This window comes from Lynx canadensis, chromosome A1, assembly GCF_007474595.2.
Source record: "Lynx canadensis isolate LIC74 chromosome A1, mLynCan4.pri.v2, whole genome shotgun sequence".
In the NCBI taxonomy this organism is placed as follows: domain Eukaryota; kingdom Metazoa; phylum Chordata; class Mammalia; order Carnivora; family Felidae; genus Lynx; species Lynx canadensis.
Genome location: NC_044303.2, coordinates 181,325,044 through 181,340,507, shown reverse-complemented (window position 1 = coordinate 181,340,507; position 15,464 = coordinate 181,325,044). Strand labels below are relative to the sequence as shown.

At 40.7% G+C, this 15,464-nt stretch overlaps 1 protein-coding gene across 1 annotated transcript in view; it reads left to right on the top strand.

Moving 5' to 3' along the window:
* TENM2 (teneurin transmembrane protein 2) overlaps window positions 1–15,464 on the top strand; it is a 380,391-nt gene that overhangs the window by 110,811 nt on the left and 254,116 nt on the right.

The window sequence follows — 15,464 nt, the reverse complement described above, 5'->3', positions numbered from 1 at the left end:
TTTCTATTATGTATGCTTTAGGTAAGATTATGCTTTAACCCTGGAGTATTAAAGAATACATTATGACTCAAAAATAAATGATGGAAGGGGCCAGTTTTCCCAGCAGTAATGCTGGTGAGTGTGGAGCCATGGGGCTACTCTCCCAGAGGTGACAGCAGATCTGCAAGCACCATGAAGGGGTCAAGGTTTTGAGTGCTGATCTTGACCTAGTGATTCATTTCTCCTTTGCCTTGACAAAGTTGTTTTCCTTCTGAGTCTTGGTTTCCCAAGTAAATTCTGGAAGCATGATGGATATTTACATGCAGAAACTCCAAAGTATGGTGAGGATTAATTAATGTGTATAAATCACTTTGAAGATGAAAAGGAGTATATTATTAATTACAGAGCTGCAGGGGCATAAACAGTACATTACAAACAGAGAAAAGTGCTGTTGGGAGCAACAAGTGATTGTGCCCACCAAGAAAACAAGCCATCAGGGAAGGACAGAAGGGCAACGTAAAAATCAAAGCCTTCCTGTTAGGGGAGACCAGAGTTTTTAAGACCTGAGCCCATTCTGGTTCATACATGACTCCATGTTCCACTAGAACATTATAAGTCCTGAAATTAAGCATCAGCCCCAAGATATTTATGGACAGGCACTGGGTTCAGGCCTTCCAGGAGCTATGACAAATAGATCAAATTATCTTCCTTTCATGTTCAAACCTGTGGAGAGAAGACTCCAAAAATGAGCAATCTGGAATAGCTCAGCCCCATGACAAGTTCTTCTTTACATCCAGTATGAGGGTGAGTGTGAAAGCAGAATAAGGTCAACTCTTGTGCATATTGGAAGTGTGGGCCTTTACCAACTCAGGATAGATTCCTCCTTTCCTACTGACACAACTGGAGCCAACGATCTTTTATGATGTACTTTCCATAAGATTCTTCCTATGCCAGATTCTCCCAGTGTACATAACATCCTGGAATAAATTACTTTGAGAAGCTGCATGAACCACAAGGGGACCATTTTGTGCATCACTCAGGCCCTAGCCCATGTGGTTCCTAGGGAGTAGTGGCTATGAAATACAGAAGAGCTTCCCTCTTAGGAAGTTGTCTTCTATCCTCAGGCATGTCAAGTGCTTTCATTGCCTGCAACACCAGAAATCCCTCGAGATCCCTAAGTTTCTGGATCATGTAACTAATGTAGAGTTTCTCACCTGTTTTATGTCAACTGTACTGTTTTTATCCTCATAGTATACATAACAATAACTGATTGGAAACTTCTATTTGCTCAGAACTGCAAGCCTTTACATTTAAAGCATTTTTTCCGTAATTATTACATTTGAACCATACCCACAGCCCCAACATCCACTCTAGCAGAAAATAAAATTGGCAGAATACAATCATTTCACAAGAGTTGATGCTGAGGCCCAGAGAGCCTGCCATCACATGGCTGGTTAGTTATAAGAGTAAAAGACTAGGTCCTTAGTCTCCTGATTAGTCCCCTAATGATTTCCAAATATCACATAAGACCTAAATCATCCCTTTTGTAGCATCAACTCCCTGTATCTGATTTTTGCCTTCATTAATAAGGGAGAATAATTCAGCTCTTTCCTTCCCAAGCCATCTTCTGATGATTCCTGAAGTGGAGAGAAACTGTATCTCTTCCTCCGTCTCTTAACCTGTCTTTTTGTGTCTGTTTTCACAAACCTCTTCTGTTATAGCGGTCAGCAGATATTTTCTGTCAAGAGCCAGATAGCAGATCTTTTTTGGTTTTGTGGGTCGTGAAGTCTGTGTCACAGTTGCTCTACTCTGCTGTTGTATGGCAGAAGCAGCCGTACACGTGTGTAAGCAAACGGGCAGGGCTGTGTTCCAGGAGACTTTACTTATGGACACGGAAATTTGCATTTCATGTACTTTCCATGTGTCATGAAATATTATTCTTTTTATATTTTTAAGCTATTTAAAATGTAAAACTAGTCCTTAGCTCATGTGCTGTTGTTAAAAACATACAAACAAACAGGTGGCAGACTGGATTTGGCCCCCAGGCCATGGTTTGCCAGCCCCTCTTTGATTACATTACTGTTCTTTTCCTAAAAATACCTTTTCGGAGTGTTTCCATTTTTACAGAAAGAAAACATTTGCTTTCCAACTGGCCGATTGTCCAACTACTCATCCACTATAAGTGCAGTGGGTAATTTTTTCTGATGCTGCCATCCCACTTCGTAATGAATAATTAGATCTGACTTCCTGATCCAAACCAAAAGGTAGAAAAAGCAAGCCACTTTTCTCTTTAAAACTTTGCAAAGGGTAAAAGTTTCCATCCTAATGGATGGCTTGAGATAGTGTTTCAACCCACGGGTAGAGTGTAATGACCTAAAAACTTTGCCACATACACACTTGTCTTCAACCTTCATTTACCCTAGGTTCCTCTGCAAAATCATGGCCTGTTTTTCAAGGTGACAAAGACCCTTTCTTTGTTAAGGTTTGCCAACAGGTTGTAACAGTGCAGAGTCCCTGAATGACATCATTGCTTTCTTCTCCTAGGTTAAGGTCAAATAGATCCTGTTTCCTTAAAAGGCATTGAAGTTCTTACAGGCTACCCACATCAAGGAAGAAAGGTGCTTGTGATATATGACTTTACTGCTTAAATCAAGATAATCCTAGAAATTCTAAGATGAGAGTCAACACAACAGTTCACCATGACACAGGACTCAGACTGTCATCCCCAAGTTAAAGACAATATGCAATATACGCTGAGTTTCTGTCAAAAACTCTTCATGTGGTTGGGAAGGGAAGGGGGTAAGAAAGATAAGAGCATTTATGTCATCCTAAATTAGTTTTTAGCTCTTCAGATCTCTGCCAAACCAAAATACATCTATATATTAGAAAGTCACCTTGTCTTTTTTCACTACAGTAATTCCTGCCAAATATGAAATACTATGTTTTAAGTAAGCTGCTCAACGCTCTGTCTTCTGCCACTCTCACTTTGATCTGGGAAGAACGCGGGCCATCAACATGTCAGGATGTTAAAAGTGTGGTAATTTGGGGGGCTTTCAGTTTCTTTTGAAAACAATGAGAGATTATTTTCTATGGAAACTAAAAGCCTACAATGTGTTTAAAGTTGCTACACTTGAAAATTGATATGTTGAGACTCAGACTGATGAATCCTGTGTTCAGAGCTGCTATTTTGTGTATTCCCATCTCACTGAACAGAGCAGATTTGGGGAAAACAGAAAGAAAATGACAGAAAATGATGAGAAGCGTACACTTACCTGGCATCCTTTGTGAGGATACAGCCTAGGAAAAATGTTGGCCCTCTCATTCAGACTCACTGTTCTTTGATGATCCAGAGAGATGCTAATCCTTGACCTCTGTATGAATTCCAAATTGTGTATTTACCTCCCATTATATAAAGGGCAAAATGGTAGTGATTAAATCTGAACAATCCTGCAAGTAACATTTCCACCCACCTCCCCAGCCCCAGATGGTCAAAGCTTGTATTTAGTCCCACAGAGAAGGAAAAAAAACTTCCCACAAATAAGTCAGGGGACCCAGTTATGTTATCAGTTCTGATGTTAGTAACGGACTTTTTATCTAATAGATATGCTAATGTGCTCTTACCCAGATAATAAAGTCCTGTCCCTGCTTACACACTGGTGAGTCTCTGGCAGTGGGGGCTGCCATTTCATAATTGTACTCTTAATTTCAGAGGATGTGTCAATTTATGGAAAGCAAATTAAGTCATTAGCTAGGTCTCTGGTCTCCATCACCTAGCAGCCATGTGGCAACATGCGTATCTCATGTGTGACATTCAGAAAAGTTCCTTTACTGAGGTGATGTGCCTGGGCTTTCCTCCACAAGCCACCTGTCAGAAATCAAGGTAGCCAGCTGATACAGGGCTTTCCCACCCTGACAGGCAAGCTCCGTGGATGAGGAAGAGGAAGCAACTTTTGGTCTTTATTTTGTAGACCCTCTTAATGCAAAACCAGGGAAGAGTGAGTAGTGCTACCACCCTGTGCCCCTCAAGGACCATGACAAGTAGACAGTGTTATCAGTATGATCTGCTGGCCTAAGACCTTGTGGCTCCACAGAGCATGTGTTGGGTGAATGAGAATGCAGTGTTCACCAACTGTCTTTCTGTCAACTCACCATTCAGGCCTTTGTCCTGAAATTTCTCTGCGACCATTATCTCTCTGGCAGTCAGCAATCAGTTCAGAAGCAGTAATGGGATGCGAAGCTATGACATTTTGTGTGTCTCTCCCACATGCTCTGTTTATTTGACTGCGTCACTTAGGGTGGTCATCAAGCCCACAGACCCTTCACCTTCCACAGGAAGCTTTTAAATTCTTCATTTCCTAAGCTTTGCATATGTTTGTTTATATTTACACGTTTCATGATTTAGAATTCTGGATATAGCTTCTGTTGTACTGTAAATAAGTATTGTTTCGTTCTACGTTTTACCTATAACACAATTGCAGGCGTTCTTGCCATGTTAATTAGAAAAGTACTACCTTGATGTGATGGAAATCACATGAATGGGCTTTGGTCTCAGGGAAGCCTGGGTTCAAATTCTGATGTGTATACTTAAAAGCTTTGTGACTTGGGCTTGCCGCTTAATCTCCCTATACTATAGTTTCCTTATCCAAAACAGTGGGATAATTCCTGCCTTGTAAAGATACTTCAGGTGTTCACTAATATTATATATGTATTCAACTTTTCTTCAAATGCAATGTCATCAGGTATGAGCAATGTCGTTTTTGTATGTATCCCCTAAGTACTGTGACAAGTACTTAGCATTTATAATTTTTATTATGTAGTTTTGGAAAGAGGTAGGCACAGACCACCTGGAATGACATACAACCCTATGAATAGATAGGTCTATAGTCAGACCAGCAAACCATTGTCTGCTTGGCCAGCCATGACTGTAAGAAAACACCAGTTGTAAAATGCATTCTGGTTTCAGAGATAGGAAAATGTGAACACATCTGAGTTTTAGAATCAGTGAAATGTGGTGGCACCTGACACACAGTAGAAGCTCAACTAAACAGTTATTACGATTATCGTATTGGCTCCCACACTCCTAGACGAGGTCCATTGAAAAGCATAAAACCAGGCTCTTGGATCACTGTATCCCCAACAATGCCTAACACCTTGTAAGCATAAATAAATATTTATTTAATTAATAAATGCTGATTACGGTTAGGGCTAAGTTGGACCATTAATGGACAGCGTTATCAAGTGCCCGAAATCCCTGATCCCTGGTTTTACTTGTTCCCCCATGTAAAGGGAAGTTTCTGGTTCCCTGAAGTTGTAATTGCCTCTGTTCCCAAGCATTTCCAAGTTATAAAGCATTCAGGCAAAGGAACAGTTAGGGGGGTTGTGTAAGCACCACATTTAAGCCCTCTAGCCGGAATCTGTGATTCCCTGAAATCAAGAGAGCTGGATGAGTGAAACTGGGAAGTGTTTGTGTCTGGCATACGGCCACCATTTGGCACTCATTTTACAAAAGTGTGGCAGAATTTAGTTGGAGTTCAAGGTGAAAAAGCAAATAATGGCATAAATCTGAAAGTCTGTTGGCTGCTTCTCTGTAAATGAGGATGTGCTAAGAAATGAAGCAATTGCTACAAGGCACCAAATAGAGAAGAGGACTATTATATGGTGAATTAGGTCTGTGTACACAAGCCATACAGAATGTTTTGTGCTGAAATTCCCGGCTTAGCTGTGCAGCCTCATATGACAGAAATTTGACCCCAAAGCGAACTTTTAGAACATTCATAGTTTTCTTAAGGTCACCTTAAATCATACTTCCTGTGTCCTTCACTGAAAATTCCTTTCTAGAAAATTCACATTTTGGTTGTTAAGAATAGACATGCAGAATTGTTGTCTGAGCCCTTTACTCATCAAATAAATCATTTATTAAATTGATGTCTCGTATTAAGATCCTCTGTGTTAGGAGAGCAAATGGTCCATCAACTACATTAGCATATTTAATATTACCATAAAAGAGAGGATAATGCATTGCATGTTCCACTAATTTCATTTTTTTATTATCAACTTCTAGCCTTAAATATGTAAATATCAGAATGTCTCAGGAAATATAGCAGTCCTAAACTATGTGTTGATAAGAAAAGAGTTTTGCTGAAGAGAATATTGTCCTCCTTTCTTGGAAAGAAAGATTTATATGATACATAATAAGTATCATCTTTCAAAGGCTTTTTTTCCCTAATAAACCAAAGCTTCAGAGAAGGGAGGATCAGCTTTGCCTCCAATCTTTGCCTTTCTTTCGTCATGACTTGTGTTCACAGCTGTTAGGGAAGGCCCTTCCCTTGGGACGGGTTTTCAGTGGAGTTAGGTCATGTGGAAAGATGTGTACACACACGTTTGGCCCTCCCCTAGGGACTCTGATCTTTATAAAAGAAAGGTATATTGCCTTGCTTTTGCCTTTGCCGTCATGATGCAATCCTATCCGTAGGCTTACTTCTATTACACCATGAGTGTTTTAGAGGCACGTTAATGAAGTTTAGATTAGACTTGCTTATATTCCAAAGGGAAAGGTAAGTGGCAGTCTATCAAGTGCATTCTGTTCTTTGGGCCATGCTAAACAAGACGACATCTTTCAAAGAAGTTCGGTATGCCTTTGAATTAGAAGCATTGTTGAAACTGGTTTTAAGGCTACCTTATGCCCAAAGTTTACAAATATAGACTTCTAGGGCATTCGCTGAATTAGAGTTCATGTGCTTAAACTTCCCTTTAAGTTTCTTCTTTTTTATTTTGAGAGAGACAGAGAAAGTGCAAGCATGGAGGGGCACAGAGAGAGAATCCCACGATCTGTGATATCATGACCTGAGCTGCAGTCACTTAGTTGGGCACTTAACTGACTGAGCCACCTAGACTCCCCTTAAACCTTCTTTCAATAACATTTGTATACTTCCTTGAGAAAGGTGTCTCTTCTCTTGAGAGAATTGTAAGTTAAAGACTTTTTTCCCATGAAAAATCTTCTCGCAACTTTGTATATGAGTTTTATGTATTATTTTTATTAATTTAAAATGTATTAAATTTATTATATTAAGTTCATGTTTTTCCATTGCACCAAAAATTTTGTTTAGGCAAAGGATTGGCTGTTCACATTGTTTGCTGGGATCTGCTGACCAGCCTCTGAATCTAGGACATTTTTACTTGAAAAATTTCCCTAGACCTAGAGTCTGATAAGCAACCCCATAAAATAGTACACTTAATAGGAAAGCTGAGGGACACCTGGGTGACTCAGTCAGTTGGGTGTCCAGCTTTGGCTCAGATCGTGATCTCATGGTTCATGAGTTCAAGCCCCATCGTCAGGCTCTGTGCTGACAGCTCAGAGCCTGGAGCTTCCTTCGGATTCTGTGTCTCCCTTTCTCTCTGTTCCTTCCCTGCTCGCACTCTTGTGTCTGTCTGTCTGTCTGCTGTCTGTCTCTCTCTCTCTCTCAAAAATGAAGATTTAAAAAAAATTTTTAATAGGAAAGCTGAGAAAGCCTGGACAAGTTATGGTTTGCATAAATGACGTGCGCCATGATGTTAAGACATTTGAGCTTCATTTTTCCCAGATCCATCAGGCAATAGAAGCTTTTATACTAAAAAGGTTTTTATTAACTTATCGTTATGACAAATGGTCAGCCATCCTTCTTTCTCCTTAGAAATGTGAAGTGGTCTAACCATTACACAGTAAGAAATTGTAGAGACTTGTGCCCATTTTTATTCAGTCTGTTTTTGTCCAATGAAGGCATTGTCTCCGCTTGAATTTACTTTAAAAACCATAAAGCTTCTCAAAAAAAGAAGCTGGCCTGTGATTAGCTTACATTTCTCAGGACCATAGCAGTGAAGGGTAAAAATCCAAAGAAAGGAGAATACATACCAAAAAAGAGTGGGATGAAGTTAAGACAAGAAGTAAGGAAAAGACACTAGAAGCTATGAACACAGTGATTAGAAACACTAACAAGCATTGCAGGCTGTGAGATACCATATGCTAAGCAAGATAAAACATGGAACAATTAGAAGACAAGGATGGGGGAAAGGTGACACCCAGCACATCAAATGACATGTAATCTTCTGCATGATTTCTTGAACCAATAAGTCCAACCAAGGTAATGAGATGAAAAGCAATCCTTGAGAATTGCTTGGAGGTGCTGTTTCACCCCCTCATCTCACATCATTAAACTTTCTGTTCCCTCATGAACTACTTAGATAAATAACAGTGAACAGCTCAACATTTATCCAAATAAACCAGAAAGCCACCATGATAAAGGAAATTGAATTTATAGACACGGCAGGCTCTTGCCTAATAGATGAGAGTCATGTGTCTAATGTTGAACATCAATCTATATTTCAAATACATTGTATGAAGAGGGGGCAGTAAAAACACCCCCTACAAAATCATTTCTCACTAAGGTTAGTTTATCTTGTGTTGTGTCTAATTGATACCCATGTAATTCCGCTACAGTCTTTGCTACTACAAATGATGTAAGAGATGGAAAGAGTGTGGCTGTTGGCTCCCAGAGGAGCGCTGAAAGTTAGGCTTAGAAAAATCACCTTTGTCTTCAGATGTGTTGTCTTTAGAATGACCCTTGAAGCCAGAAAGCAAGCATATTTGTTTTTTAATCAGGTGAGGGCATTCTCAAAAATCTTCTCTTCAGTCTTGATCAGGAATGGACATGATGGAGAATTATTTTATACTAGATCCTTTCCCTGACTTATTTTGCCTATTTTCATGGTGTAAAGGAAGGTCCAACAGGAATATCTGAGCTGACACTACACTTTTAGCTCCTAGTCGAATTCAATGTATTTATGAACTTGTAACATTTAGGAAGGTTTCCAAATTCCTACATGGGCATATCTTGGTCTAGGATAGGACACAGGTATGTTCAGGCTGGTAGCAACTCATTACTCAGCCAAATCCGGATTGGTGGGGGTGGGGGTCGGGGGGCTGGGAAAGAGAAGGGAAAGAAGGTCAGTCCCTCTCCATTTGGCATGTGTATGAGTGTGGCCCCCCACACCACTCCTCCCACAGATCCTGCTCCAAAAGTTCTGGTCAGAAAAAGTTTTCAATATGTGCACATCTTAATGAAATGTTTTGACAGCTACATTTAATCTGACTTGAAGGAAACCAGCTTTGGATCCTGCTTCCAGTGGTTTCATCTTTCACAGCGTTTGTTTGCATTCACAGAGATGTGGATGTCACTGCTCCTTCCCCTCCTGTCCCCTATTCTCTACGTTCTACCTTTAAGTATCCTTGGAGCGAGCAAGTCCAGATTTATTAAAATTAATATACATACATTACAGTTCACTTAATTTTAGACTTTTAAAAAATGTGCTGGTATGCCGACTGCAACTTTATCCCACCTTTTGTCTACCCTACCCCCACCTCTGCAGCTTGACTCTTTAGATGGGGGTGGTCAGGGCAAAAGGGCTACCCAAGGGCTCATGGTCTTGGCCCTGTCTGGGAGAAAATATCTCTATTTCTTTTGTAGGGAGGTGGATGCTGATTGCATGGTATTTTATTCTTCTCTTCAAAACTGACAGGAATTAAGCCTTTGGAAAGGTTAGCTGACCCAGCAGTGCTATCTGTATTGTAGTGAAATACCAATGGCTTGTTTTAATGTCAGAAGCAAATTGGAGAGTGGACCCGACTGAAATATCTGTGACTAAATTTGTCCTGAAGGAAGAAAAAGAATTGTCTCTCACGTTCGCATGACTAAGGAGTTTATTAAACAAGCCCTTGTGTACCCCACCCAGGGAGAATGCTGTCAAAACATGAAGAAAAAAAATAGAGATCCCATGAAAGCCGAGTCTGAACTCTTCTCATAATTGCATGTCTGAGTACTTTTGCTAATTTGCCACACCCTTTGTAATTCTTTCTTCATCACAACACTACTGCTGCCTCACCCCTGACCAAAAACTTTACTGTGCCTGTGTCTCCGACAGTAGCATGAAACAAAACAACAAAAAAAAACCCAAAACCTGGCTCCTTGAGAAGATACCCAGAGTGGATTGAATTGGTTCTTGGCTTGTCACCACACCCTTCAAAACCCAACAACCAGGTTGCATATACAACAGGGTTTCCTTCAAGGGGCTGGTCTGAAATCTCTGCCAGTGGAAATGTAGAGAAGGACTCCAGACCTGAAAAGGAACGAAGTGTGAATTGCAAAAAAGAAAAAAAAATTGAAAGGATTCTTGACATTGTGCACATGCTATCAAATTTTGGCTGATTTTCATTCATATAGATAGGCCAAGTAGAGTGTAGGGGCTAATGTCAAGAAGATTTGTGTATGCCAAGGGGAAAACACATATTACGAGAAGAAGCAAGTGTGCACAAGGGACAGAAAATCCAGGAAGGCATCCCTTTGCGTCACCGTGGTATATATGGTGTGTGTATTTTTTTCCTGGGGATATAAAGGGAGAAGGCAGCCAGATGAATAGCTAGAGAAAATTACAGTTTCCACTGGCTTCTATAGAACAGGAAGGAACCGCATGGTCACCATTGACCTAGTGAATAAACGGAAGTTCAGGCTTCGTGGTCAGCTCAGAAAATCCTCTGACTTAGATTAAGCCAGTTCTTATTTTTCTATTGGATGATGAGGCTACGGTTTTAGCTGATCTCTTCACAGCCCTGTCCCCAGCATCCTAAGAGACTCTACCCATTTATCTTCGAAAGCCAAAGAAAAGAGCCTGATGTGAGAGGAGGGAGTAAAGCTGGTGGCCCAGAAAAGATTACTCTGATGCTGAATGGAGAGAGACTTAAAATCTCTACCCCTGCACATGTGATCACGGTAGCATCCTGAGGTTCTAGCACACAAGGGGTGACTGGGGACTGTGGTATCTTGATGGAAGTTTTGCCACACATGCAGAAAGGTTCTCTGCGTAGAAAAGAATTTTGATTTGGGGCTTTAATGCCTTTGAAAGCGCATCAAGAGGAACACTGACATGCTTTCACTGGAGCCTTGGAATCCTAAAATAAATAATAGAAAAATTGTGATTTAAAATATAATTCCAAGTACTAACTGGGCCCCGCTGCCTAGATGAGTAATAGGCTTCAATAAATGTGTGACAGGCACAAGGCTCTTCAGTATGAAGAGTAGTGAGGCCTCAGAAATAGAAATAGGTTTTTCATTACATGAGGGATTATGTTCAGCCTGACTGTGGAGCCTGTTCGCGGGGCCACAGCTGCATCTTCTGCCTGCAGACATATTAACAGGTAATGGTAAAGCAGGCCCGCACAGCCTGAAACAGCGATTTGTTTTAGGCAAGGGAGAAAGGTCGCTATCTCCTGCTTAAGTCAGGATTAGCATTGTTTACTACACACTTTCCCTTAAACTTCTATTCCTCTGTGCTAATGAGCTGCAATTTGAGTCAGGTTCCACCTGAGTGCCTGCTAAAATCTGCAGGGAAGCCAGGGATGGAGAAGTAGGCATGGTTTTTGGGGTGGTGGTGGTTGCTGTCTTGTTTTGACCCACGTAAGCTCGTCAACACACGCAAGCATGCTTCTTTTTGAGGATCATACAAAGTTTTATCATAATTTCAAGCAAAGTCAGCAATTCATTTGAGGCTCTCCTAATACAGGAACTCAAAGTCAGCACATGCACACTCTGGGCCTCCCTTCTTTTCAGGACTGAGATTTGGGTCAGTGTCAAGAAACTGATTTGAGTCCACCCTCTTAGTGGCCAAGGAAACTATGGGGTCCTGGAAGATGAGTTTCAAGAGGAACTTGAGAAAGGTCTGGGCACTTGGCCATAGAAAGGCACTCATGATAAAAAGAGTTGATTTCAATTTGAGATAGGTTTTCTTTTACACATGTTATCAACACAAAATTCCTGGCCTTTGTGCCCTCTTGGTTCAAATAACGACTCGTTGAAACTTCATACTTCCGACATCATTGTTCACCTGGATCAGGAAACCTGATTTGTATCTATAATGGTTCCTCACTTTAGTGGCCAGCTGGGCATTGGAATAGTCCCCTGAAGAAAGTTCTGGATTTAGTTTGGCTAGGTTGCCATCTCAACCCTTACCAACTGCGTACTTTGGGGAAAGAAAATTTAATGTATTGAGCCTCGTTTTTCGTAACTGTAAGAAATGGTTAATACATAACAGTTATAATGATGATGATACCTTTTTCATAGACTTTCTATGTGACATTTAAAGTAGATATTGGTATCAATATTCGTGCTATCTGTGCATTCATTCAAAAGAAAAAGTATACAGATGCTAAGTTGCAATTTAGGATTTAGGCTATCAAAGTTTAGAGACTGGAGGAGTTGAGGATGACCCAGTGAACACATTTCCATGCTGACCTAGCCCTGGGAGGATGGAGATGAATTGAAGTAGGAATGAGTTGAGAAGCACTGCAGGCAGCAAGGAAGGGGAGAGGCCAGAATTAATAAGGCATGGGGCAGGGGAGATGAGATGCTCAGCCAGTGAGGAGAAGGGTGCCCAGTGAAGAGCGGTGGAAAATAGGAGGTGAGATAGAGCAGAACCAGGTGATAGATGGCCTAGAAGGCTAGCAGAATATTTAACTTGGTTAGTTTGGCTATAAGAAGGTACTTAAAATTCATAAGCAGGAATGTAATATAAAATTATGACAAGCTGGGGTGTCTGGGTGGCTCAGTGGTTAAGCGTCTAACTTCGGCCACGTCATGATCTCTCAGTTCACAGGTTTGAGCCCCATGTCGGGCTCTGTGCTGACAGCTCAGATCCTGGAGCCTGCATCAGATTCTGTGTCTCCTTCTCTCTCTCTGCCTCTCGACCACTCACGTTCTTTCTCTCTCAAAAATAAAACAAACATTAAAACATTTTTTTTAATTATGACATGCTATCATGATAGTTACCTAGTAGATGTTCCATAAATATTTACTTACTAATTGATTGAGGATTCAGGATAGATTGGGAAATGGGACAGAAGACAGGGAGACTTATCCATAGGTTCTGGCCATAATCAGTGGGTATGTGAATGGGTAGATTAGAGAGGAACATGGAAATAGGGAAACAGTAAATCTGTGAGAGCCTCCTTCCAAAGAAGAAAAGGCAGATTTAGGATAGAATTTGTATAGTACTGACTGGAGATGAAGAAGACTGAAATATCTGATATACCCTTCAGGTTTCTAACCTGGATCCGTACAAGAACATTGTCAAGAATGGTGTAACTTAAGAACTTAAAACTAACACCATCTTTAAATCACTGCACACTTTTCTAAAAGCATGGTTGGCCAAAACATTCTTTTATTGGCATGTAATTCTACCAGAATTGGCAAGGAGCTATTCTTTTTTTAATGTGCTCAGTAAATCTCTGTGCGGTTTCTTTATTAGGAGAGGGCCCTTTGATCCAGTAAAACCCATCAAGACCCCTTCAGAGACATTCACTTTGGATTTTGTATGAAAGTCTGTGGAGAAAAAGGAGAGCAGAATTGAGCTAAAACTAAACCCTAAAAGGCTAACCAACTGCCTCCATAACATTGCTCATACGTAGCGTAAATTTCATGAACCAAAAAAAAGCATCAGGAAATATGTGGAAATTCAGCATACCCATTTATAAATAGAAAAGCACATTCCAGGACTTGAAGGCGCTCACCTAACAAATGCAGAATGTGGTCCTGGGAGTCTGTGCCATTGCCCTTTTTGATTTGGGGCAGTGAAGCTTACAAATAAAAATCTTCAAAGAAGAAAGTTGCCTTTTGATCAGCTGGTTAGAGGCAGGTTTGAAATTATGATAAATATGCTACATATTCACTGTATTAACAGGTTTAAACTCTAATGCATCTGCCTGTGTCTCTGAAAATGAGGCTGACTCACTGTACCCAGGCTGAAGGGTCAGATGGATGAGTTTGGCTATGGGTTTATGGATCCAGGCAGACAGGGCCAGACATCAGGGAATGTGCTTGCACCCTCCTCCCCTCTGCCCTCCCTCTGCACCATGCTGAAGTCTCCATTTCTTTTCAATGCTTTAACATCTGACTGAAGTGCATGAAATACCCTCTCAGACGCTAGGTGCCTAGAGTAAAGCATAAAACGGCATGATTACCTGGGGAATTTTAGAGTCAGCTTCCAAACTAACCAAGAGAGTTTAGGCCCCAAAGGTGTTACGTGAATTACTGACTGGATGAGGTTCAATTTAGTAGATAATTATGTCTCTGTACTTTCTTTTTGTCTTTATCCTACTTCTCACCTCTTCTGGTCTCCTTTCTGCTACAGGGTAGCAGGAGATAAGCCTCAGCCACAAAGCTGGACATCCCATTCCTATCCAGTTTTTGACCCTAAGCAATGGTGCAGGTCTTTAGGGACTCCTAAATCAGTAACCATTTTCCAAGCCCAGTTGGGTTAAGACAGATGTCAGATCTCTGCCTTCTCCACTTCAGCCCACGACAGGAATATCATGATGGTCTCATAAACCCACCACTGAAGCCTTTGGAGTCCTCCTGCAGCTTCCCCAAGGAGGGAGATCAGGGATCAGATATCACATTTGCATGATGATTAAATGTGGGATGCATGCCCAACAAGCCCATAGTTCAATCATAAATGGGGAGAATTACTTTAAATGGCACTCAAATTTAGTCGACTTATCAGCTGGTTAGAATAATCACAGGACAATACGGCATTATTGTCTAAGAGCATTACCGTAGATGACAACTTTCTGAAAGCCTCTTTAAAATAGAAAGGAACCTGCTTTTAGGACTCAAAAATTGGTTGAGAGTTGTAAGACATCCAGGAGAAGTTTAAAGTGGAGTTGGGAACAGAGTGAACAGGCTCTTAACCATGGGTAAAATTGTAAGAGAACATCTTACACTATTCTTGCAAACCAACTTGTCATTTCTCAAGTGTATAATGAAATAATGTGTATGAATATTTTCATGCAGAACAGCCTTTCTTCCAAGTTTTGCCCTCTTCAGTGCTTCGTGGTACATACAACAGAGTCTTTTAGAACAGTGTTTTACAATCTCAAGACCAAGGGCTCCCAAAAAGATCCTGAGAGAAGTGTAAATGAATAGCAACTATCTCTAAGACTGCATTTTTATAAGTAAATGATGAAGGATAAGGATGTTCATGGGGAAGAACCCTTGAAAAATCATTAGGAATAGTAGAGAATGAAAGTAAAATGCACATAATCCTACACCAATTAGCAGATCTTTTATAGTCTGGGTGTGTGAGATGAGCTGAGGGCAAATAGTACTGCCTGTGTATGGGAGGAATGGCTTTCTGTATTCAAGTCAGGGTCGTGGCTAGAAAACAGGAATGAGGCTCCTTCTTGGGTTCCACTTCCTTTTCATAACTGCTCCCCCTATGATTTTTTTTTTTAGCTTTAAAAGCGCTTTGTGTGAAAAGGATGGATTGGAACCCACTAGGTCTTTTTACAGAATGTCAAATATTTTACCCATTAAGAGACTCAATTTGAAAAGGTCCTTGGCACAGATTAATGAAATAGTCCAAATATTTTTTTTTCAACGTTTATTTATTTTTGGGACAGAGAG